The 15,588-nt window shown below is 40.2% G+C and overlaps 1 protein-coding gene and 1 long non-coding RNA gene across 3 annotated transcripts in view; one reads left to right on the forward strand and one right to left on the reverse strand.

Moving 5' to 3' along the window:
- Positions 1–15,588, reverse strand: part of opn5 (opsin 5) — a 223,099-nt gene that overhangs the window by 145,257 nt on the left and 62,254 nt on the right. The gene's annotated exons all lie outside the window — the stretch shown is intronic.
- LOC144466508 (uncharacterized) lies at positions 3,280–6,057 on the forward strand. 2 transcript variants are annotated; one of them, XR_013493103.1, is made up of 4 exons: positions 3,280–3,344; positions 3,656–3,810; positions 5,218–5,368; positions 5,666–5,720. It is a non-coding gene; the product is annotated as an uncharacterized LOC144466508 (long non-coding RNA). The 2 variants fall into 2 exon arrangements; XR_013493102.1 differs by having other exon boundaries at positions 5,218–6,057.

Genomic DNA, 15,588 nt, shown 5'->3' on the forward strand with positions numbered 1-15,588 from the left:
GTTAGCTGATTGGTTCTTGCCATAATATGAATTTTAACAGTTGTCCAATGGAGCTGTCGGCTGTGTATTAACCTGACTTCTGCACAACACAACTGATGGTCCCAACCCCATTGATAAAGCAAGAAATTCCACTAATTAACCCTGATAAGGCACACCTGTGAAGTGGAAACCATTTCAGGTGACTACCTCTTGAAGCTCATGGAGAGAATGCCAAGAGTGTGCAAAGCAGTAATCAGAGCAAAGGGTGGCTATTTTGAAGAAACTAGAATATAAAACATGTTTTCAGTTATTTCACCTTTTTTTGTTAAGTACATAACTCCACATGTGTTCATTCATAGTTTTGATGCCTTCAGTGAGAATCTACAATGTAAATAGTCATGAAAATAAAGAAAACGCATTGAATGAGAAGGTGTGTCCAAACTTTTGGCCTGTACTGTATGTACATACACGATTTGAACTGTAAACATAACATAACACATAACAATAACGGAACGATCATTGATCAATCAGTTAGTCAGTAGAACTTGTTAAGGAACTTATTATTTATTGTTGTTCTTTCTGCCCTCAGTCAGCTGTGTTATGGTGCTGTCAGGATGTAAATCTGCTCAGGTGCTTTGCAACAGACAGTGCCTTCTCTGGTTTTTCCACACCTTTGTGCTGGGCCACGGTGATAAGACTCTCACTTTTCAGCTCCTGTAATGTTGCGCGGATGGATGTGGACTTAGTGATCACTCCTGCCAAAATGTTCTTCCTGAACGAATAATCCTTGTCCACTTTCAGTGGGGTCACCACATACTGTTGAGTAGTATTTGAGTACTGGTGTTTATGTTGCTCCTCACCTTCCTTTGTTGTAGCTGTCTCCCCTGCTGAAAAAAACAGCTTAGACCAGTTTAGGGTGGTTGATGGTTTTAGATGGTTTTAGCTGGTTTAACAGGCTGGTTGATGGTTTTAGATGGTCTTAGCTGGTGGGTTTAGATGGTTTTAGCTGGTAAAACTGGCTGGTTGATGGTTTTAGATGGTCTTAGTGGGTTTAGCTGGTTGATGGTTTTAGATGGTATTAGCTGGTTGAACAGGTTGGATGATGGTTTCAGATGGTCTTAGCTGGTAGAATAGGGTGGTTGATGGTTTTAGCTGGTTGATGGTTTTAGCTGGTCTTAGCTGGTTCAATAGGCTGGTTGATGGTTTTAACTGGTCTTAGCTGGTTCAATAGGCTGGTTGATGGTTTTAGCTGGTTGATGGTCTAAGCTGGTTGAATAGGGTGGTTGATGGTTTTAGATGGGCTTAGCTGGTTGATGGTCTAGAAGCTGGTTGAATAGGGTGGTTGATGGTTTTAGATGGTGTTAACTGGTTGATGGTCTGAGCTGGTTGAAAAGGCTGGTTGATGGTTTAAGATGGTATAAAATGGTTGATGGAATAAGATGGTTGAACAGGCTGGCAAAGCTGGACCAGACTCGTCAACCAGCCATGTTACGCTAAGAAGGTAGGGTGCTGCTGTAAATTCATCTAAATCCTAAAAGACACTATCTACCACCCACCTGATGAATCTCACATGAATTAGGGCTGGTGGTAGCACCTCACGACCGAAGAGTCCTGAACATCTTTTCCCCCAGGCTCAACCAGCAAAAGCAACCTCCCCTGAGCTTGCCAACAATCCCCCCTAGCTAACACTATTTCCAATAGCAATGCCTGAATACTGTCAATGTTCCTTTATTACATGTGCCACAGTCTTTCCAATTGGATTGAGTAAGTAGCTTAAGTGTTACTGCACCGACCAGACTGCTGCGATTGTCAAATGAAAACAATAGTTTGGTAGATTATCATATTGTCAACTACCAGATTGTCAATATTTGTATTTATAGTTGACCGCACATTGTAGGGACAATCTGTAAAATGTGACAATAAATCGATTCCATGTTCCAACACTGGAAGCAGTACTCCTGAGCTGATCCCTGCCCATTAGTGTATTTTTTCTGTGGCCAAAGTGTTAAAATATGGCAGCTGGAGCTGTGTTGCATCTACCTAGAGGTCAACTAAAATCACCTGGGAGGATGGGCTTGAGTGTGACTGGCAGACACTCCAATGCCTTCAAAGGAAAAGTCAAATTACAACTGGACACAGCAAAAATTGCAGACATTCTTGGTGAGCACCAACTTGGAGGAAATAACTTGATACATTAACCCAAAAGTCTTTGTGTTCATATATAATCCAAAAAACTTTGACCAAAAAACTTCAAAATAAAGGATGCACACCATTGTGCCATGCGCAAGCCATATCCGAAAGCTTAGGCCGATCTGACAAACAGTCAGAGAGATGCGAGCCACAGACAGACACACAGGCGCTTCTTGCTTTATAGATAGATAACCAAAACAATTTAAGCCTATAGGCCTTTTGCGCAACAGCCATTCTGACAGCAGATACTTTCACATGTGAGCCAGACTGACCTATGTGTAAATTTGGAAATACAGGCCGGGCATTTTATTTATTTATTTATTTATTTTCTATTTAACACAATAATAACACTAAAAGAGCCAGGAGAAAACCAACATTTGGGGAAATTAGCTTGTCTAATAACTTTTGCAGAGTAAGCTACACTGACATAGTACCATCAGTGCATTTTGGCACTTTTAAGGAAGAAAGCAAGTCAACTAGCTGGTTCAATGTTAAATGAGCTAGCTAGCGAATTTAAAGGTTTTGAACAAGCTAATTTCCCAAAATGTTGGTATTTGCCTTTAAGGATCAAAATGACAATAGTAGCAGTGATGCATCCTTAATTATCACTGTTTCCAGATCAACATTCTCAGATAGCAAAAGATGTTAAATCAACATTGAGTTATGGTCAAAAAGGTTGATTTTTAGTTAAGGTTTAAAAATCAATGGTTGATCAACCTTCTAAATTTTTATGTTGAAAATATATCATTGAATCCACATTGTATGATGGTTGAGATTGTAGATTGAAATGCCAACACTGAATCAATATTGTTTTACTAATGCTGTTTCAATCATAGACTGAACTAGGTGAGACCATATAATGAGAGGGTGGGGGGGTCTCATACATTTTAATTTAAACACCTTTTGCTGTGGACGTACCTTTTTACTATGTTAAAGTCTTCTGAAGGTTTGTGTGTAATTTATAATGACAAAGACATCTAAAAGGTGCTTTTGAACAGTGACAGCAAGGAGTGGAACAGCCCAACACTCCAAACTTTAAACCTAGTGAAATGGTACATCCCAGGTAACGTTAAACAGCCGCCAAGAAGGAGCTGGGTTTGCCGTTCCGTTTGCCAAGAAGAAGAAGCAGCCATTTTCTTCCTCCTCCCCTTTGCCCATGCTCGGCTACTGCTCAAGTAAGTTGGGAATATTACTGATTTTATTGATTCTACGAATGATAACTGCCGCTTTTGTGCTTAACGGAGTTTATTAAATTTTTTAACGTTTTGTTTTAACGTTACCTGGCACATTTCGAGCATACAGCATCAGTTTAGCCACATCAGTTTTAGCTAACAGTGCATTTTGGCTAACGATAACTTCCCAGATAGCACACATACATCTGGCCGACGTCGGCCTGAGGATGACACATCGGCCCTGAATTTATGACGTCTGACAAGCGTCGGCCGCATGGGCGGATATCTTTAAATTTAATACTCTTTTGTCCCAGCTCATCAAACGTCTCTGTTACGTCGGCTTTGGGTCGGCCCAGTGCCGTAGAATGTCTGCCCACATACGGAAGTCGCCGCAGAGGCGGGATTTCATCTCCGCGATGTTTGTTCGGAACTGAGCTCGCACACAGCATCTCATTGCAGTTGGTTTCAGGTAAGCTAACTGGAATAAACTGGCAGAAAATAGCTTTGTTGTTTCTTCTGTGACCGTTAAAAGAGGTTCCTGGTGAGTGGCGAGGCACGACTGGGTGTATATAGCTTAGCACATGTCCCCACCAACTAACGTTATCTTTCGTTAGCTGTTAGCTAGTTTAGCGGTTTAGCTCATGTTATGCTAACAGGCTACAACTGTGGTGTTTTCATTTTATTTTCCCTAGTTGACGTTATCTGCTCATCTGGTTATCGTGAGCACTCGTTTTGGGTTAAAGTGGAAATGCCCGGAGCTGCCACCCGTGGTCCCGCGGCCCCCCGGCCTGACCTCCGGGGCCCTGGACATGTGCTCAAGTGTCTGGGAGAGGAGCGGAGAGGAGCACGGAGGTCAGGCGGGGCGGGCCGACACTGTGTATCCCAGAACGGGTGCTGAAGTGTCGGTGAGACCAGCAGAGAGGAGCGCGGAGGAAAGTTGATGTTGACACTTGTTAAACGTTAGCTTGCTAGCTCGCTGCTGCTGCTGCTACTACTACTCAAATCCATGTTCACCCACACCTGTTCACACTGTGCGGACTTGGGACACAACAACGCGAAATTCCACACCGTGTCCGTACCGCGCCTGTGTGTATGGTTTGAGCGCGGAAAAGCGCTGCGCAAATATTCCGCAAATCCGTCCCACATTTCCGTATCGCGGCAGTGAGAATGAACCTTTATGCTTTCTAAGATAGCAGTGAGGACCGGTGAGGACGCCCTGTGCTAAGGTTACTGTAGGACAGTGTGTTTCAAACTTGGGGTCGGGACCCCACGTGGGGTCGCCTGGAATTCAAATGGGGTCCTCTGAAATTTGTAACAAGTGAAATAAATAAATGGAATAAATAGAATAAAATAAAATTATAATAAAAACCACACATAATTTAAAACAACTGTATACTGCATTTTCATACATGAAATAGCCTAAATGTAAAAAAAAAATAAAAAAAATAAAAAAAACTATTACATGATTGAAAAATCAATTTTCGCATAAGATTGTCTGTGTTTTGAATGTCTTAAGTCTTTCTAACTGTCACTCAGTATTTTGATGTCAGTAGTGTGATTTAATTTATGGAGGAAAGTGAAAAAACAGCAGATGTTTTTGCTTTATTTTACGTTTATTCTATTTTCAGTTTATATTTGTTTTGTTTGTTCATTACTACTGTGACTACATGCTACTAAAATGCTGATGAAAAATCACATGAGGCCATAATGATATGTGTATAGCAAATTAAAACAGTAAAAAGCAATTCACTGGCACTGGACACTGATTTACATTGATTACATTACATTGATTTTGTCAGATAAATCTCTTTATTGCAACAATTATTTTTTGTGGTATTGCAACATAAAAAATTAACCCATTCTGTTTTTCTTTCAGCCTCCAATACAAGCCACTTCCAAGAGGAGCAGAAGTTACAGCCAAGTAAACAATTTGGATGTGTGTATATATATATATATCCCAACAGATATAGCAGGATCCAGTTCGAGGCAATACACCCCCCACAGTCGCCCTCAACATCCACAAAATGGTATGTGATAGCACTCCTCACTAATAACCACAATTTATTAATTTAGAGCATGTAAAATAAAATTATTTGAACAAATTAGATTAGTCTTGTTTTTGTGTATCTGTTGGAACCTTTGTTTTTCCTACCTCCAGACATCTTAAGAGGGAACTAAAATATGTATAGAAATGTTTTTTGTGATCAAAACTAAAGTGGGCTGAGGTGGGGATTATATGTGGGTGGCCATGGCAGACTTGAAGTTAAATAATGCCTTTCAATGTGTGCAGTGATTAAGGTGCGTGGATGCTTGTTTTATACTAGGTGTTAAGCACACAGATGCAAGGTCAAAGTCAGTATACCAGGCAGCTTTTGAAAGGCAAGTCTATTTCAAATTGTGTAATTCCTTAGTAATTTGCAAGTTTTACTTTCTCTCTTACTAACAATTTTCTTTTTTTTTTTTTAAGACCTTTCCATCGAGAAGATAACCACAATGCTCGCTGAAGTAGTAGTGGTAGTAAAGGAAATGTCAAGAGATGTGCAGTTCATCAAAAGTGAACTGGCAGATGCCAGATTTACGCCAGGTGGTCACAGGGGACCAGTGCCAGGCACAACCCTTGAGATGACTCCCATTGACCTGCCGATCATGAATGAAGACAACTTCAATGAGGCAGAATCATCACTGAAGAATGAATCAGTTTGTCAAAGTATGGTAATTTATTTGACAAACTGAACTGCAATATACTTAACACCTTACAATCTACTGCCTGTACAGTATCATAGGAAAAAAAACATAAACATAGGAAACAACTTCATATATCACAGCCCAGTATGAGCTAAGGGTGGGAATCTCTGGGTATCTCACGATTCAATTCCTTCCTTACCTGCCTAGGGACTATGGGTGGAAATTAGCAAAGCTGCTATAACCTGGCATCTTTTCTTGTTCCTACAAGATTAATGTTTATTTGTGCATTGTCCCTGTTTTAAATAAATACATTTCTATTCTATTCTATTCTGATTGAGAGGGCCACAATTCGATGATAAAATGATTCTTGATGCAAAAATAAAAGGATTCCAGTGTGGGCAGCATCATGATGACAACCACTTCTCTCTCTCATCTCTAGATTGCTCGCTTGGCTTTGGTTGGGGGCACCTCATCAGACTCTATGATCAGACGGATGCTGTCACCTGCCTTGACCAACTCCCTGGCCTGTCATTTCAACTGGGCTGGCAAAGGAAACAAGCAGCCATTCAGTTGAACAGTGATGCAAGGCTGCATGTTTGGTATGTTTGCTCACCTGAAAATGGTTTACTGGCAGGAGGTCCGCGGGGTCTTGCAAAGTATTAAAAGTTGATAAATCAATTTTGGGGAAATTAAGACCCTTAAAGTATTAAAAAGTCTTATCACGACTTAAAGAGGTCTTAAATTTTGAAGGTATTTTTCTGAATTAGCTGTCTAAAGAGTTTGAGTCCTCAAAAACATTGTGAAAGTGCGTGAATTTATTTGTTTTATTAAAAAACAACTATTATGTGTGCCAGAGCGCACTAGGGCAAAAATTCAGAGGCACAAACGACTTTTCAAAAGACCAGAGAGCACACAAAGTACACTCTGGCGCTCTCAGGGCATATCACGAATAAAAAAAAAAAAAGTAAAATAAACTTTGCCTTTGATTTATTCTCCCAGCCTATTTGAATTCTGTTGTATAATAGTGGACTATAGTCTTTATCACAAACTAAAACTGTTAAGTTAAAGGTGTCACTGATGTAAACGGTTACAGCTCAAAGTGGCGGTGAGGTATTGAAATTAACGTCAAGATTCCTGTGTATTCCCTGACTGGGTTAAGTTTAGGGAGGTGGTGTTTGTAGTTAATGACTATTCGCAGATTATGGATTTGTACAGCAGAGTGGCATATTTTCAAGTAAGAGGAAATTATAATATTAGACAAATACAAAGAAACACAAAATCCAACCTAAAGACACTACATTAATTATTACAGCTGCCAAAAATCTCAGACACTAAATCTGTCAATCATTTATTTTAATTTTATTTTTTATTCATTTATTTGACAGGGACAGTGCATGTTAATAAACAAAACTGTAAACATGCCAGAATTAGCCAAAAGGCTAGTTTTCGTCTATAGTACCTGGCCACATGTAAAGTTGGCATCCTAAAAATGAAAATAAAAGCACAGTTTATCACAATCATGTTCAGTAAATATGTTTGTTCAGCACACTGATATAAATGTATTCATTTATTTATTTATATCTCATCTCTTTCAGCTGCTGCTCGACAGTTTGACCGCAAACTATCCTACCTAGACTTGAGCAATACCGTTAAAAAGTGGCTGCGTTGTGCTCCAGAGCGGGAGGGAGGCATCACAAGGACGCCCCCCCCCCCCCCCCCATGTTCCCCCCAATGTTATTTTGTTTGTGAAACCTTTTCGTGATTTGGGGATGACAGACCTGGTAGTTTAAAGCTATAACAGACCTGGTACTGCAGTTTAAAGTTGTCATTTTGTGAAATGTTTACGTAAAGTTTGTGGAGATGACAGACCTGGTAGTTTAAAGCTATGACAAACCTGGTACTGTAGTTTAAAGTTGTCATTTTGTGAAATGTTTACTAACTTTTGCTGTCAGTGTGAAATGTTGACAGAATGTTTGTGGGGATGACAGACCTGGTAGTTTAACATGCTGACAAAGATACTGGTAGCTTCAAGCTTTTGTGAAATGTTTCCAGAATGTGTTTTAGAATAAACGGGAACATTAAAAACCTGTTTTCAATCTTTTTTCTTATCTTTTTTTTTTTCAGTTAATTTTTCTTAATTAATTAATTAATTAATTAATTATTTTTTTTAACTTGAATAATTATTAATAAATAAATAAATAAATATTCTAATGTTGAGGTATGCTTGGATTATTTGAATTGCGGTAGCCTAATTGGTGATCAGCCTTACCAGCTTACACCATCCTGACCAGCTAAGACCAGCCCGGCCAGTTAAGACCAGCCCGGCCAGTTAAGACCAGCCCGACCTGCTAGTCTGACCAGCCAAGACCAGCCTGACCAGCTAAGACCAGCCCGGCCAGCCAAGACCAGCCTGACCAGCCAAGACCAGCCAAGACCAGCCTGACCAGCCAAGACCAGCCTAACCAGCTCATACCACCCTGACCAGCTAAGACCAGCTTGATCAGACCAGCCAAGACCAGCCAAGACCAGCTAGACCAGCCAAGACCAGGTAAGACCAGCTGACCAAAACCTAGCTAAAACCATCAAACCATCAAACCAGCTAAGACCAGCTTGACCAGCCTAAGCTGGTCTAAGCTGTTTTTTTCAGCAGGGTCCCTGTTCACATTACTGTTGTGATCCAGTGCAGCAACACGCAGACATGCCTCCAGACTCTCCCTCATAAATTTCTTCCTCTTTGTGGCGTACTTTGTGTACAAAGAGTGAATACTTTCCAGCTGTCCCGTGTGAATGCCCAGGGTGGTTTTTTCCAGTTTCTTCAGGAGCTACTTGTCGAGCACTATCTTTTGCAGGTACTGAAAGGCAGCAGAGCTAGGGAGGAGCCATGGACGCTGACTCTCTTCCTCAGGGGTGACACTTTGATCCTCATCACTGATGCTTCCCTCACAACTCAACTCAAACTCATCATCATAGGAATTATCTTGACTCTCTTCCATTGAGGTTTCTTCCTCAGACTCTTCACAACCCTCACTGATAAGGTCAAGATCTTGCGGAGATGATGTAGCCCTAGCTGGGGAGAGGCCTTCCACAGATGTACAGTATGAGTGGTCATTGTTTATGACCTGGTTGGTAAGTATGTCATCTGTCAAAGTGCCTGTGCAAATGTACTGCTTATCGTCTCCCTCTTCTGTATCCTGTTGAAATGGATCGGTCTGGGTGCCGACACTGACTGTCAGGGTGTGCACACTGCCTGTCACCTGCTCTATCTCCTCACTGATGTCAGCCTCTGGGAATTTGCTGCTGGCCACCAGTTGCATGCATGCCTGCCTAACCTGTTAACACAAATGTACACTTTTTAGGTACCCAAATGATGTTATCAGCCTTAACATGAAAGACTTTGTACTTACATCCTGACTACTGATTTATTAAAGAATCATATACCTAAACACTTTTTGTTGTGTTGTTATTCTTCCGATAACCATGCATAGAAAACTATCCAATGTATCCCCTGTTTTGTTTCAGTGATGGTTGGGTGTAATATGTTTTGGTTCAATGTCCATACCAGTTCTGGCTGTAGTGCTTGTTGAATCAATATAATTATTTGGTGTTTTATTATCGTAAGATTAATGTGTGTAAACGCTGGGGATGTTTGCTTTGCTTCTGAGGGACATTAAACAAAATTAACAAAATTATAATGTTAATATCACATTTCTTGTAGGAGCCTGGGTACAGAATGTAGCAGCCAGAATCATATGTCATAATGTCACCAGTTCTTTTCCTCACTGACTTATTTTCTTTTCTACAGTTCTACTAGTTATTATTATTTTGTGACCATCAAAAGTATCAATGTACAGTTATTTCTAATGTCCATGGAGAATCATGCACCTCACTACATTAGCAATGTCCTCCTGATTTGCACTAATGTACAATGTGTTTTTACTAGGTGCTGTAGTAGGTAATAGTTACTAGTACTAGTTTTTAGAGACTGATAGTATCTGTCATGAAGTGTCTGTTGTGTGTTACTGCAGTTCAGGACCAATACAAAGTTCCAGTGCTATTTGCATAAATATTTACAATGTATGTTCAGTAAAAGGTAAAAGCTAGACTAGAATGAAATGCTGAATAACTGCCAAATGCATCAATATATTATTAGGCCTGCCACCGCTACTATTCTTGTTGACTTTTTAGTGTTATGGTAATGTTGGTCATGACTAAACATTAGCAGTAGCGAGCGGATAGCGCGAACATCGGCCAATCAAAAATGCTAATTTTGTTGTGAGCCAATTCCGGTCCAATGGTAAACATAACATCAAGTGAGGCCTCAAGCGGGTAGCTGGACGGACGGTCAACACTTTTGGTTGAAAAAGTAAATTATTGTGCCTTACGTGGTGTCGTGATGGCTCCGACATGTATATGTATATGTATATTTATTTTTTAATTTGTCACTAGACGCGTGTGACGGCTTTTCAGCAGCCGAGCCATGTGAAGGAAAGGCTAGCTAGAAAAAACTTTAGTGCATGACTTAATCAATTGGTTGATTAAAAGAAAATCTGAGTGTGTCAAACTAAATGTCCCCCAATATCTATGGGAGGCTAAGGCTGGTGCCAAATCAGGTTGATGGTTGGCAGTTAGCCAGGTTGACCCCATTGTCAAACATCTGATGTCTCAGTCATCACAGTGTGGTCTTGGCAACACTAGTCAGCAGCTTTTCTAGCCAGTTCAGCATGTTGACACTTGATTGCTGCTAGTTATTTGACATTGGGTTGGTGTGTCCTGGACTTAACTTGTACATGCCAGTGGGGTAATGTTCAGTCATATTTCCTTATATTTTTTATGGTTTACAGAATGATACCATTGCCACAAGGAGAGTTTGCCACCACAAAGCACCTGGCAAGTGGTCCCTTCAAACCAAATAAATGCCCCATGTTTGCATCTACAAGGGAATTAAGCACTAGACAACTGCTGTGTGTGGACATTTTAGGGTCCAGGCAGCTAAGCTGCCAGGACACTATTGTAATCCTAGGTATTCTTCTTCTTTCTTCTTTCTTCTTCCGAGGAAATCATACTTCCCATGGGTGAAAACTCACCAAACTTTGCACAAAGGTCCAGTCTCATGCCAGATATCCTCAGCTGTAAACTCAAGCCAATAGTCCCGATGGTGGCACTCCAGCAAGCGTCTAAAGTTCAAAACTTTGAAAATTCATAACAAATCAACCATACGTGCTACAACTTTCATTGTAGCCCCAATACTTAAGAAACCTTTGTACATTTAAACCTATTAAAAATTATGAAGTTCATCACTCTGTTTTTTTCAAAAACTGTAAAACTTCTTAAACCTATCTCCTCCCACAATTTTTGCTCAATTGACAACAAACTTGCTACAGAGCATCTTCAGACTGTCCTACAAAAACTACGTTTCTCAGATTTTTGATTTATCAAAAATTGAGCCTACAGTACATCAAAATGTTTGACTGTAAATGGTACTGTAAACATCTACATGCAAATTCTTGCTAAATAAATGTTCAATGTTCATGAAAAAAATGACAAAATTCTAGAGTCATGGTAGATGATGTGTGGCAAATTTCAGAATTTTATCTCAAAAACTGAATTTTTGACAGCATTTTGAATTTTGCACTAATGTGAACAACTGGAGTCAATGTAAAAATGGCAATTTTAAACATCAGTTTTCACTTATGGAGCAAATCAATCATTGTTACAATCAAATTGCCAACATCTCCATGCTGTCTAGATGCAATATGTGTATTTTCAGATTTCTGTCTTAATAACTGAATTTTTTACAGTGGTTTCAAATCTGCCTTTCCATGCACGGATGGCTGCTTTCCTATACAACAGTGAATGGCTTACCGAATTTGTGAAGCCACTGTTGAGTTGCTACTTGCCAATTAGCTCAGAGTGGTAGATGACCGTCTTAGGTTCCAGAGGTTGCGGAATCGAGCCTCAACTGGTGCAGAATCCACATTGTAATGTAATCATCCTCTTGTGCTCCAGCTTATTGCTTAAAATTGCATGAGCGTGACTGATCACTGTGCAGCATCTTCAAGTCTTTTTTCTGCTAGAAAATCTGCCTTCTCGTGCTTGAAAATAAACCAAACTTTGCACAAAGATCCAGTGTCAATACTTCAGTGTGAAATATCTGAGGCTTCTCCTTTTGCACATAGCTCAACAAGTTAAACATCAGATTTTCACTTAAGAAGCAAATCAATTATTGTTAAAATAAATTACCAACATCTCCATGCTGTCTAGATGCAATATATGTATTTTCAGATTTTTGTTTCAGATTTTTTTTTACAGTGGTTTGAAATCTGCTTTTCCATGCATGGACAGCTGCTAAACCTGCACGTCTGGCTTAGTCAGTTTGTGAAGCTACACATGAACTGTTACTGACTAATTAGCTCAGTGAGATAGAAATTGATTCTTAGTCTCAGAGGTTGTGAGTTCAAGCCTCAGCTGATGCAAAAGGCAGATTGTGTTGCTAAATGTCTTCCAATTCTTATGCTTGTTGCTCAGAATTGCCTGAAAATGCCCGGACCCAACCCATCGCTGCGCAGCAGCTATAATTCTTAATTTTTAGTCTTTTTTCTCACATGACATCTGATATTCAAAAAAAAGCCTTTCCTGTTAGTTAAATTTCTCTCTGTGTTTTAGGATGTTAACAGTGATCATGCCCAGAGCCAAATGGAGAAGACTGCTATCGGGGTCTATGTCATCAAACATGAGGAAGCAGTTGCCTCCAATCTATCAGAGGAAGTAGGGATCATAGCTGAGGGTGTCACTGCACTCCAGGACCTTAGAGATGTCGCTAGTGCCTCAGCTCTACTGTTTGGGGTGATCTACTTTTTGAACCTGAGCTACCCATCTGATCTCAAGTACACTTTTGAATTTTTTCAAAAGGTCATGATGAAACTTGATACCAAGAGGCTTTCAAACAAGGTCCAGGTGCTGAAGAATAAACCCCTTGAATGAGTTGGGATCAGTTGGGTGCTGAGAAATGAGGAGTTGCATAATTGTTTGCTATTACGTGCTTGATAAAACATATCGGACAGGGATGCCTAAAGTGAAGAAAAATTAGGGATTTCCTGAGATATGGGTTTTAGATAATCTGTCTATGTGCTAAAGTTCTTCCCTAGTTCTTTAGCAAGCTCAAGATTTTTTTTGAAAGATGTTTTGTCCTTAAAACAAGAAACAGGTCAACAGGTTAGGTCATTTCAGAGTTGTTGTTTTACGTGCCTGCACTTTTGTGGGTTTTAGATCATTGCCGCAGGCCTGCCACCTTTCTAGAGTCAGTATTTTACAGACCTTATTTTTGTTTGAGGACAGTTTGTTTATTCAGTTATGGAAAAATACATGTTCCAAGTTTGTAGTATTATCCTAGTACAGTGGTTCCCCAACTTTTCACACCATGTACCATTACAAACCAAACCAAATGTTCCTAGTCCCACCAAATACCAACACCATCTGACCTGTCAGGGCTAGTGTTGTCACTTGCATATTGGCTGTTTGTTTGTTTATAGTTTTTAGTCATTTTAATATTCCAATCAGGCTGCTTTTTTAATCAGTAACCAAAGAGTCTGACTCTCCCTGCATTTGTTGCTAGTTCATGTTGGCTGCCACGTCATTAACAGTCCATCCATGTAGGTCACATCACATTCACTCTATGTGGCTAGGTACACTATCCTAGTAGTACTGTAAATATCAAATTCCTGGGTTTGGATTTATCTTCCAAAACTACAAAGTGCACCTTTAAGCTGTTATTCTTTTAAAGGGGCGTTCACACCGAGCGCGAATTTGCAAATTCGCACATCAAGATTACAAAGTCAATGCAAAGACGCAATTAGACGCAAATTCGCGCCGAGCGGCACGATGAACGCAATAGACGTGAAATTCGCGTCCAATGCCTCATCGCTCGAGTTGAAAATACTGAACTTTTGAGGAAAATTCGCGTAACGCTGTGCCGCATAAGCCAATCAGTGTTGAGATTCTCCCGACGTCACTGGTGTCATGACGATCCTGGCGCCAACCCTCACCAACAGGTCCTCAAACTGGGCCCCAGTCAGCCTGAAGTACCGCTTAAAGCGGCTATCATCCAGACGGAGTTCCTGGAGGAGGTGGTGAAATGCCGAGTTGGATGCGCTTCTGCAGGATAGGGTGAACCCAAAAACGACAGCGTTTGGCCCTCCGACGCATCTGGGACTTCCAGAGCAGGTACAAAGCAGCAATGGTGGTTATCTCAGCCATGGTTGAGGAGAGAATGGCGGGCAAGATGTTGTTATCTAGTGAAAAAGGGCGGGCTCACTACTCGCGCAACTGACGCGATAACACGAATTAACAAAATGGTCCGGCGTCCAAACTCACGCGTTACGCGCGGCGCGTTACTCGCGTTATGCGCGAGTAATTCGACTTATGGGGAAGTTTACTCTTTGATGCAAGGAACAAGTGATTCTAAAGAAAATAGTGTAAAAATACAGTTAACAGATAAGTCTTGTAACTTCTAACTGTCCTTTAACATGTCTGCACTAGAAATATATTGTTAAAACTAAAATACCTACATGATATCCTGTGAAACTCCTGCCTTTACCTGTTGCTTTGCCTGTTAAGACTGTTAGTCTGAAGTTAAAGAAAGGAGGCCATGATATCCTCTGCAAAGTTTGTTGCACTTAAGCTGCTTCATAAATGCAGCATTTTTTTGTGTGAGGACGGTTTCCGTGACTTCTTTTGTTAATTACCAGCCATCTAACAGAGCCTTAAGAATGTTATGTCAAGTGGTTCCACGCAACTGTGTTAAGTAACTTCTAAGGTACTGTATTTCTAAATATGGACTCAATGACATCAAATAAGTTAAACATGAGTGAACTGAGTATATGTAACTTATGTATTATGTATTTTTAATCAGTTGATTTGTGTTCTAATTAAGTAATCCAGTTAAGTTATATAATTAAGTTGCATATATACAGTAGGCTATATCTCTATACACACACATGCATACATACATACTCATTCCTACATACACACAGGGGTGAAAGTAAGCAGCAGTAATATGCAGTTTTAATACCACTTTGTCTGTTTATTAATTGCTTTTAACTCGTTCCAAATTGCTTCTGAACTGTCCATGCTGTGTTTTGGTCCATGCTGGAAGGAGCCTTGCCCGGACATCTCACTCTCTCCCCCAGCCCCTCCCGTGGAAGAGGGTCCGGTGGTCTCCTATGAGCCCAGCCTTCGAATTGTGCAACACTCCATTAAACGTCTTTCAGTTCATCAAAAAATATCCCAATTAAAATCAGTAGAATAATAAGCACCTATGTTCCATGTTATTTTGTTTAATTTCAACAACACAGAGAACAGCTTGAACAAGCTGCATGTGAGCTAACGATCAGGGATTTCACCCTCAGCAGTAAGTGACTGCGCATGTGCGTCTACTTCCGAAACACAATGGTTGGGATACGTTTGATTTATTGTACTGGGATGTTTGATTTTTCCACAACTGAAATTTAAGAAAGTAAGAATAAGTGAAAATATCAATTCTTAGTACCATTAATTTGTCTACCTT

The sequence above is a fragment of the Epinephelus lanceolatus genome, chromosome 13, assembly GCF_041903045.1.
Source record: "Epinephelus lanceolatus isolate andai-2023 chromosome 13, ASM4190304v1, whole genome shotgun sequence".
Taxonomy (NCBI): domain Eukaryota; kingdom Metazoa; phylum Chordata; class Actinopteri; order Perciformes; family Serranidae; genus Epinephelus; species Epinephelus lanceolatus.